The sequence below is a fragment of the Prionailurus viverrinus genome, chromosome B1, assembly GCF_022837055.1.
Source record: "Prionailurus viverrinus isolate Anna chromosome B1, UM_Priviv_1.0, whole genome shotgun sequence".
NCBI classification, from domain to species: Eukaryota; Metazoa; Chordata; class Mammalia; order Carnivora; family Felidae; genus Prionailurus; species Prionailurus viverrinus.
Genome location: NC_062564.1, coordinates 74306739 through 74315900, shown reverse-complemented (window position 1 = coordinate 74315900; position 9162 = coordinate 74306739).

Sequence of the window (9162 nt, the reverse complement as noted above, 5' to 3'; positions counted from 1 at the left end):
CTATACCTTTGTACATCTGGGCTTAATGATACAGGTGATGTTTAACAACAGTAGAGAAAGAAAACAACCGTGGACCCAGTAGTCACAAGAAGAAAAGTAAATGGAAAGTGTTGCTTTTAATGAGGCACGAGGGGAGGTATACAATATGCAGACGATATGAGTTGAAACCTGATATCCCTGAGGCATGAGGTAGAAGCTGACTCTTGGCCCTGGCGGACCAAACATTGAGGAAACATGTAAGTGCGTGTAAGTGCAAGCATTTAGCTAGCACAACTCAGCAGGCTTCACAAAGCCAAATGCTAAGATTAGGCAAGAACGATCAAATGGTGTTCTTTGAAAAGATTTAAGTTATTTATTTACTCACGGAGATCAGCAGAAAGAACAATTTATATAACGTAACCCTACTTTCATATTTTTATTTTTTTAAAGTCTTTAGTGTTCTGTACCTTTCTATTGCCTTACTACCTAGACACATCGTCTCTCTTGCAATTTTCCTGAATGCATGCATGCATGAATGAGTGAATAAGTGGTCATTTGATTTAAAATATTAAGACTACAAAAATCATTGAGGCAATCATGGCCAATTTTGGTGTTTTTAGACTATTTCACTAATTCACAACTTGATCAATTTAATTAGGGCTGGCTTATAGATTACCAAAAATCTGCAAAGAGCCAAAAGGGTTAAATGATCAAGATAAAATCATAGCTTCCAATAGAAAAAAGATTATGATTTTACCAACTCTTCTTCAATATTAGAACTATAAGAATTTATGAAATAATCGATTTAGAATTATAGTTTAAAAACACACTGGCCAATTTTGCAATCTTTTTGTTTGTTTTTTTTGTTGTCGTTTTGCTTTGTTTTGTCTTTTAGAGTGAAGCCCTTATCTCCAGGGCAAGTATTTATAAAGCATTTCTCAGTTGGCAAAGCACTTCTGCACATATTTTATCTAATCCTCTCAGCCTCTTACCTTTTTGTTCTGAGATAACATCTGGGCTTCTTCAGAGGTGATCTGAAGTATTTGGTCTTAATAACTGAGCAACATTTTCCCGTAGTCTTGCCTTCATTACATCAACTTCCTCTGACAACTGGAGACCGTCTTAGCCATTTCCTGCTCAGAACCCCGCTCCCTTTGAGACACTGGCCTGTGTACCAGCTTCTTGTTTCAGGGACCTCTTTAGTTATCTGCTCACTGAAAAAGCAGAGGAAAATCCAGTCATTGATCCCCTTTCCCATTTAGGTAACCAACACCGACTGCCCCGTGCCCACCTTCTCTTTGATGACCTGCTCTATGGTCTTCCTGTTAAACCACGTACCAGTTTTTCTCCTCACAACTGAAAATTTAAAATCATTCAATAGAAAAATGCATAAACAAATGGCTTATGATCATGGCTTCCCATGGGCCTTTTAGTTTGTGTTTAAACTGACAAAGCTCATCTCTGACCCTGGCACTTACACCCCTTCCAAGTGGAGCTGCACTCTTTCATGAACCCCCATTCTGCCCACGTGAGACACTATCTTCTACGCCTTCCCGCTTTCATTGCCTAGAAATCCCTTCTTTTTCAACCTTATGTGTGTGTGCTTTTTTCTTTTTACAGTGTTTAAAAAAACCCATTTATATGCTTTTTATTGTACCGATTCTATCATAAGTATCTCTGCCATTTCCACATTTGTGGATTTATTTGGGCTGTTTCCATTTTGGAACCATTAAATAACATTAAATAACCGTATCTTACAAAATTATCTTTTATTTAAAATTATTTTCTCAAAATACATTTCAAAGGTTATGGTCATTTTTATGGCTCTTATTCTGTATTTGGGCTGCCTTTAAGAAAAAGTATCAACTCATCCCATCCCTGACAATGTAAAATGTTGGTTTCTTTGAATCTTGCCCAAACTGGGTTTTATAATGATCTGTTTTTTTGTGGGGTGCTTTGTTGTTATGGTTGTTAATTTAATCATTATAAAATGATACTGCACAGTTATCTTAATCTGTGCTTCTTAAGTGAGGCTGATCTATTAATATAAAATATGACCAAGGTAATTTTTTATATATAGCAAAAATAATTTCTAAGGGGAGTGGGATTGGTCCTTCCTTCACATCTATTGGGCTGACTCAAAAGAATTTGCCTACATGTTGGTAGGGGAAAAACTCTTGTTTGCTATTTAGCAAAATAACTGCCACTGCTATAGTGTAGACACTTCTTCCTCCACACACAGATGATTGCCAAAGTCTCTTATCCAATTTAGTAACCTCCAACACTCCAAGTAATTGACCTACAACTTCCAGTTTGATGTGCTGCTTGTGGAGGAAACTGCATATGTGTTCTGTACCTTTCTGTAAGTATGTAAATATATATTGCAGAAGGGCACAGAGCCAGCTAGGACCAGAACCTCAGTCTCGTGAGTCCTGGACAGTGCTCTCGCACCTCTCACTACTTTCTGGGGATCCAGATCTCTAGAAGAGCTGCTGGCTGACGTTGGAGGTTTTCTGCACAGCCTTCTTGCTGCAGTTGTGGAAACCACGGCTTGAGGTTCGCGCACCCGCTGTTTGTGATTCTGCCCCTTTGCCTCCTGCTGGTCGGAGTCCTTGGGCTTTATAGCTGCACTCCAGTTGAAGATGTTTCTGCTGTTACCTCCAAGCTATTGTTGGCCGCTGACTTGCCTCAGGTTGTGTCCCGAGCCGTGCCTTCTGTTTGCCTCCCCCTTGGTTTCTCTTTCTGAGCCACAGGGCCTGCTGTCCTGTAAGGGCTGCCGTGACCAGCCAGGGGCCTGGGAGGGTTGTGAGTTGCACTACACGAGTGGAAGGCCCCCCGATCATGTGTCTGCAGCTTCTTTCCTGAGCAAGGTGCACAGGGTGCCTCCGTTTAGCATGATGCAGAGTCAGATGTCATGTTTGGTACTCTGTGTGAGTGTATTTTTCAATGATGCAGCAGTGTTCCTTTCAAGTCCTTTAGAGTGTACTTTATTCTCTTCTTCCAGCCTTCCAACACACACACACACACACACACACACACACACACACTGAATGTAGTCTGTGATGCAGCAAAATGTCATGGTTACTAGCATACAAGTGCACATTCTGGAGCCAGACAGCCCCGGTTTGAATTCTGACTCCGCCACTTAGCGCTGTGACCTTGGGAAGTTACTTCACCTCTGCCTGTGTAAGTAAGTATTTGCTCCTATTATTATTATTTCTTGAAAGGGGAGGGAGATCATACAAAAGTAAACAGATCAGAACTTACTCAAGATGTTCCCTTTTCAATTAGTGGTCAGCTTTACTTTGCAGCTGAAGGAAGAGTAAGAAAGACCTGTATTGGCTCAGGAGCCTGGAATTTAAACATGTGTCTAAATGGAAAAACTGATGGGGCTCCTGGGTGGCTCAGTTGGTTAAGTGTCCGACTTCGGCTTAGGTCATGAGCTCACAGTTGGTGAGTTCGAGCCCCACATCAGGCTCTGTGCTGACAGCTCAGAGCCTGGAGCCTGCTTCAGATTCTTTGTCTCCCTCGCTCTCTGCCCCTCCCCCACTCAGGCACATGCACTCTCTCTCTCTCTTTCTTTTTTTTTTAAAAAAAATTTTTTTTTTCAACGTTTATTTATTTTTGGGACAGAGAGAGACAGAGCATGAATGGGGGAAGGGCAGAGAGAGAGGGAGACATAGAATCGGAAACAGGCTCCAGGCTCTGAGCCATCAGCCCAGAGCCTGACGCGGGGCTCGAACTCACGGACCGCGAGATCGTGACCTGGCTGAAGTCAGACGCTCAACCGACTGCGCCACCCAGGCGCCCCACTCTCTCTCTCTTTCAAAAAAGAATAAATGTAAGAAAAAAAATTAAAAATAAACAAATAAATAGACGAACTGAAATGGGGGTATTTTCACAATATGAGGGCTTTTGTTTCACATTGGCCTGGCAGTAAAGGTAACTTGGCAGAAGCCTTCTATGAGCCATTGCCTGAGCTTCTCTCTTGAGTGCCCATCCAGACTCTTAGGCTTTACCTTCTTCCGGTTCTTATTTTGTTTCTCTTAATATAGGAAACAAGAGCAATAACAAAACATTATGTGGCATTTACTATGTGCCAGACACTCTTCTCCAGGCTCACATAGACTCATTTCTCTGCCACAACTTGTGAGGTAGATGGTTATCATCTCTGTTTTACAAATGACAGACTAAGGCACAGAGAGGTTAAATAACTTACTCCAGACCCCATAGATAGGACATTAGATTTTACCGACTGTATGCTTTGCTAAGTGGTCCCCCACTGGCAAATCAGGTGTGTCCCTAAGGAAAAAACAGATCTCCCCTTTACTACTTCTTCTCCATAATATCTGGTTCCCTGCTGCTGACTGGGCAACTTTTGATTTGAACTTTAAATGCCAAACTTAACATGATTGTAATCTGAAAGCATGCAAGTTCAGGAAGCTGTGAAGTTGCTTTACTCAGTGGATTTTGAAATAGTAAGAAATGACAACCAAAAAAGTTCAGGCTTCTTGCTTCCAAGCTATCAGGTTGGGACAGAAAATCATATAATGTTAGGCATGGAAAGGGTCTTAAAGATCATATTGTTTAATGGCTTCATTTTACAGGTAAGAAAACAGGTGCAGGGAGGTGAAGTGCTTTGTTCAAGGTCGTGAAGCATATTTTCCAAAATTGCAGTTAGAATGCTCAGGTGAGTGAATCCTATAAGTATTGTTGAAAAAGCACTACTATTAAGATTATATCTCGCTGTGGAAAGTGGTATATGGTATTAGTTTGGGGAGCTTCCTCAGCCAACATGGGTTCATATAACTTAATTCATATAATATATCAAGGTTACTTTACCTAGATAGACTCATTTCCATGACTGAGAATGCCATTATTTCCGGAACTATGACACATTCAATGACTAGACGTTGGCTATTCGGTATTGACATCCTCTTAACAATTTGTTAGATTTTTGATGCCATGATGGCCTTCATTTTCAGCGTCTCTAATTTCAGTGCATTTTGCATACATTTCTAATGCTCACCAATAGTACAAAAGTGATCATAACTACCCTCCCAATCACTTGAAGGTATAAAGATAGTATTGCTCTGGTGGTCAAGGACATGGATTCCAGAGACAGACGCCTGGGCTTAGATTTCAGCTCTGTACCTTTACTGATTTGTGGCCTTGGGCAACTAAGTTGTACCTTACCTATCTGTGCCTCAATTTCTCCATCTGTAAAATAGGGATAATAATAATACCCACCTCATTGGGTTGTTGGAAGGATTAAATGACTTAATATATGCAAAGGACTTAGGATAGGGCTTGGCAGGTCCTAAGCCCTTGGCAGGTCGTAAGCACTATATGAGGGTTATCTTTCATTATTTCTAAGAAAGGAAGTTGAGTTACAAGGAATCACTTCAGACTGTGAAATACAGCTGAAAAAGTACTTACTATTTCTGCTTCTCAGATTAAGGGGGTGTCCTGGCTTTATAGTTTAAGTCCTTAAAAAATATTTTTCCAAGACCATCAAGAAATTGACTCGACTTACAGAAGTGCAATTCTTGCCAACCTTCTGAAGTCCAGTCATGTCTTTTCAAAAACAACAAGGAAGGAAAAAAAACTCGGCAAGGAAGAGAAAAATAAATCCTACTCATTGGTCTGCATTTTGACTTCCCAAGTAGAAGATTTTAATAAGTATAAACAATTAAATAAGTTAATGCAGCCACTGTTTTAGAAGTTTATACAAATAACTTTCCCAAATACACTATAAGCAAGCAAGCAAGTACAAAAGTCAGAAGGATAAGAACTGTGTCTCCAAAAGTGTGGAGGCTCAAAAGTAAAATGACAGGTTTTACTGGATTTCATATTGATCTTAATTTATTACCTGGAGGGTGTGTAGGTGGGGTATGTTTTGTATCTATATGTAGCAATAGTAATTTATTTTTAATGACTATAGTGGGGCTTTTGTAGATTGTTCTAACTTTCCTACAACAATCTGAAAATAAGAAGTAGAATTAAAACATGAAAAAAGTGGAGGCTTCCAAGTGAGTTCTTGCTCCTTCATCTTTAGAGACACTATGGTACAATGGAATTAGAGTCCAATTTTAACTCTGCATTAACAATTTACTTCTCTCAATCTTACTGTTTAACATGTAAAATGGGGACAATAAGACTAATCCTGTTGTGTTTTTAAATAAGAAATGCAGGGGTGCCTGGGTGGCTCAGTCGGTTAGGCGGCCGACTTCGGCTCAGGTCATGATCTCGCGGTCTGTGAGTTCGAGCCCCGTGTCGGGCTCTGTGCTGACAGCTCAGAGCCTGGAGCCTGTTTCGGATTCTGTGTCTCCTTCTCTCTGACCCTCCCCCATTCATGCTCTATCTCTCTCTGTCTCAAAAATAAATAAACGTTAAAAAAAATAAAAATAATAAAAATAGTAAATAAATAAGAAATGCATGTAAAATTAGTGCCCAGTGACTGTTCATTCTACCTTCTTCTTAGACATAAGAAATAATATTTTGATTGGAAAAAGGTCCTCCGCCCAGGAGGACACAAAATAGGCACGGGGTTTGGCCATCTGTCCGTGCCTTTGTGGAATCAGAATAAGACTCTTCTCACTGTGGGCATCCTCGAGCCCGAGCGTGGCTTGGTGAATCAGAGAGCTGATGTCAGTCCCTATTCCTTGGCTCTTTATACACAACCTTATGTAGCAGCCCTATGTAAATGATGAGAAGGAGCCAGATGTGGGACAATGAGACAAAGAGCTTCCCACATGGAAGAAACAGCAAGTGTGAAGGCCCTGAGATGGGGGTCAAGTCTGGTAGGTTTGGGGAATGCAAAAGCCCCTGGGCTGAAGAACAGTTATCAAGGGGAAGACTGGTAGAAGATGCGGTTAGAAAGGCTAGGAGGAGCCAGATCTCACTTCCTGCAGGACAAGGAAAGGAGTTCGGATTTTATTCTAAGCTTCTAGGAAACCACTGCAGGGTTTTGTACATAATCTGCTTTTTTTTTTTTTTTTAATTTTTATAACCCCTCAGAGTGATCCTCCATTTGTTAGATGGAATGCTGCCAGATGAATTCTGTTTTTAAAAGATCATTTTGGCTGTTGGAAAACCAGATGTAAGGGGAGAAAGTGGAAGCAGAGAAACCAGTAGAAGGCAATGGTAGGAGTCTATGTGAGGGATGAGGCACTCCTACATCGGGGTAGTGGTTCAGAAAGGATAAGTATGAGGAATGTTCTGGAGGTGGCACGACTTGTTGCTAGATTTAAGGGTATAAAGAAAATATGGATTAAGGGTGACACTTTGGCTTTTGGCTTGAGCAACTGGGTAGATGCTACTGCAACATACTTGAAGTTAGGAAGACTAGGGATGTGCAGCTTTGGATGGGTAGAAGCAACCAGGACATGTTAGGTTTGAGATGCTTATTCAACATTCAGGTGGAGATGACAAGTAGGCAGCTGGGAATATGAATGTGGACTTCAGGTTAAGCCTAAAATTCTAACTTGGGACTCATTAGCTTATAGATATTTAAAGACTTGGGGCTGGATGAGTTTATCCAGAAAGAGAGAGTATAAAGAGCATCCAGGACCAAGCCCTAGAGTACTCTTACTTTTAGAGGTTGAATAGAGAGGCAAGAGGCTGCAAAGCAGACTGAGGAGGTATGGAGAAGCTCTCACAGTACTTAGAGCTGTGTGTCACACGTGTCACGAGTGCCATCCACATAGACCTAATGTGATGTATCTGGTGATGGCACTGTCCTTTGGAGAATAAACTGGTATGCTAAGTGATAAGCACCGTTTCTTGGGGCCATCAAAAAGAAAGGTAGCTTTCTTCCTCAGGCTTGCCTGCTGGCTGCAAATCTCTGGGCATTACGTTTATAGTCCAGGAGGAAAAAGGACACAGAGTAAAAGGGCTGTACTAGCTGAGTCTATTCCTTTTCATCATGAAAGCAATAGCTTTCTTTGGAGCCATGTTAGTAGAGGTCTGCTTGTATCTCATTGACCAGAACTAAGCCGAATAACCATGCCAAGTCACAATGTAGACTACTGGGAAGGTAACTACTTTTTTGTTTTGTTTACTTTTTTTTTGTTTTTCACTCATGTATCATATTTAATATCATTTAATCATATTTAAACCTTTAGCATGACCACATCCAAGGCATCCTGTATATATCAGTCTAACCTATCTTTAAAAATTTTGTCTTTAATTTCTTAAAAATTTATTAACTAAAAACTTTATCATTTTTACTTTAATTTATATACAGTGAAATATATCCTTTTCATTGTACAATCTTATGAGTTTTGAAAAAAAAACAAAGAGAAAGATGACTATTTTTAACTATGAATACTGATGCTTGGTATTTTCATAATGGTAAAGGACCATTAAAGGACCATTAAAGGACCATTTAACACAACAGAGTCGTTTGAGAAAGGAGAGAAACTTTATCTAGTGCACCTAATCGAGGCTTCTTGAGATGACATGAAATGGAATAAAGTTAGCATATGATGGGTCCCCTTAACTTAAGGGGACAATTTGCATCTTAAAGGTACCTGACCAAAACCATTAGGTTACTGCTTTCAAGAGCCATCCCTCTGGGCATTTCTTCCCAGGGAAGATGAGGCTCGGATCCTAGCAATGATGGTAGTGGTTGTTTCATGAAACCCTTGGTTTTATTGTTGTGATTGGGGTGAAGCCCAAAATAGATAGATAGCATACAGCTGTTACATGTACATTTTCATTAAACATTCCCATTTCCAGCATGTCTGAGTTATAAAGGATCAGGGATAATGAATAGGTAATTAAAACAATTGAATATCAGTATCAAATTTACCATATTCAAGAAAGGTCTGGCATGTCCCCACAATGTGCATGCAAGATAATATCATTACTAGCATTTATTAACACGTATCCTAGATGCTTACCATATAGTATCTCTTTCAGTCTTTACAACCCACCATGTGACCTGGTGTGTTGAATCTTCTCTAGACTAGAGACAGGTGATTTGGACTTGATGCTTCACTGTCAATTTTATGTAGAATGTTTTGAGATGTAACTCACATTTATAGACTTGCTTGGTTTTCATCTATACTCATTAAGAAAAAAAACAAGAGTGCAGTTAAGTCCAAAGCATGGTCAACACCTTGTATATCTTAAAATGAGTGTAGATTTAGTCAATTTTAGGTGTGTGTGGGGGGGGAG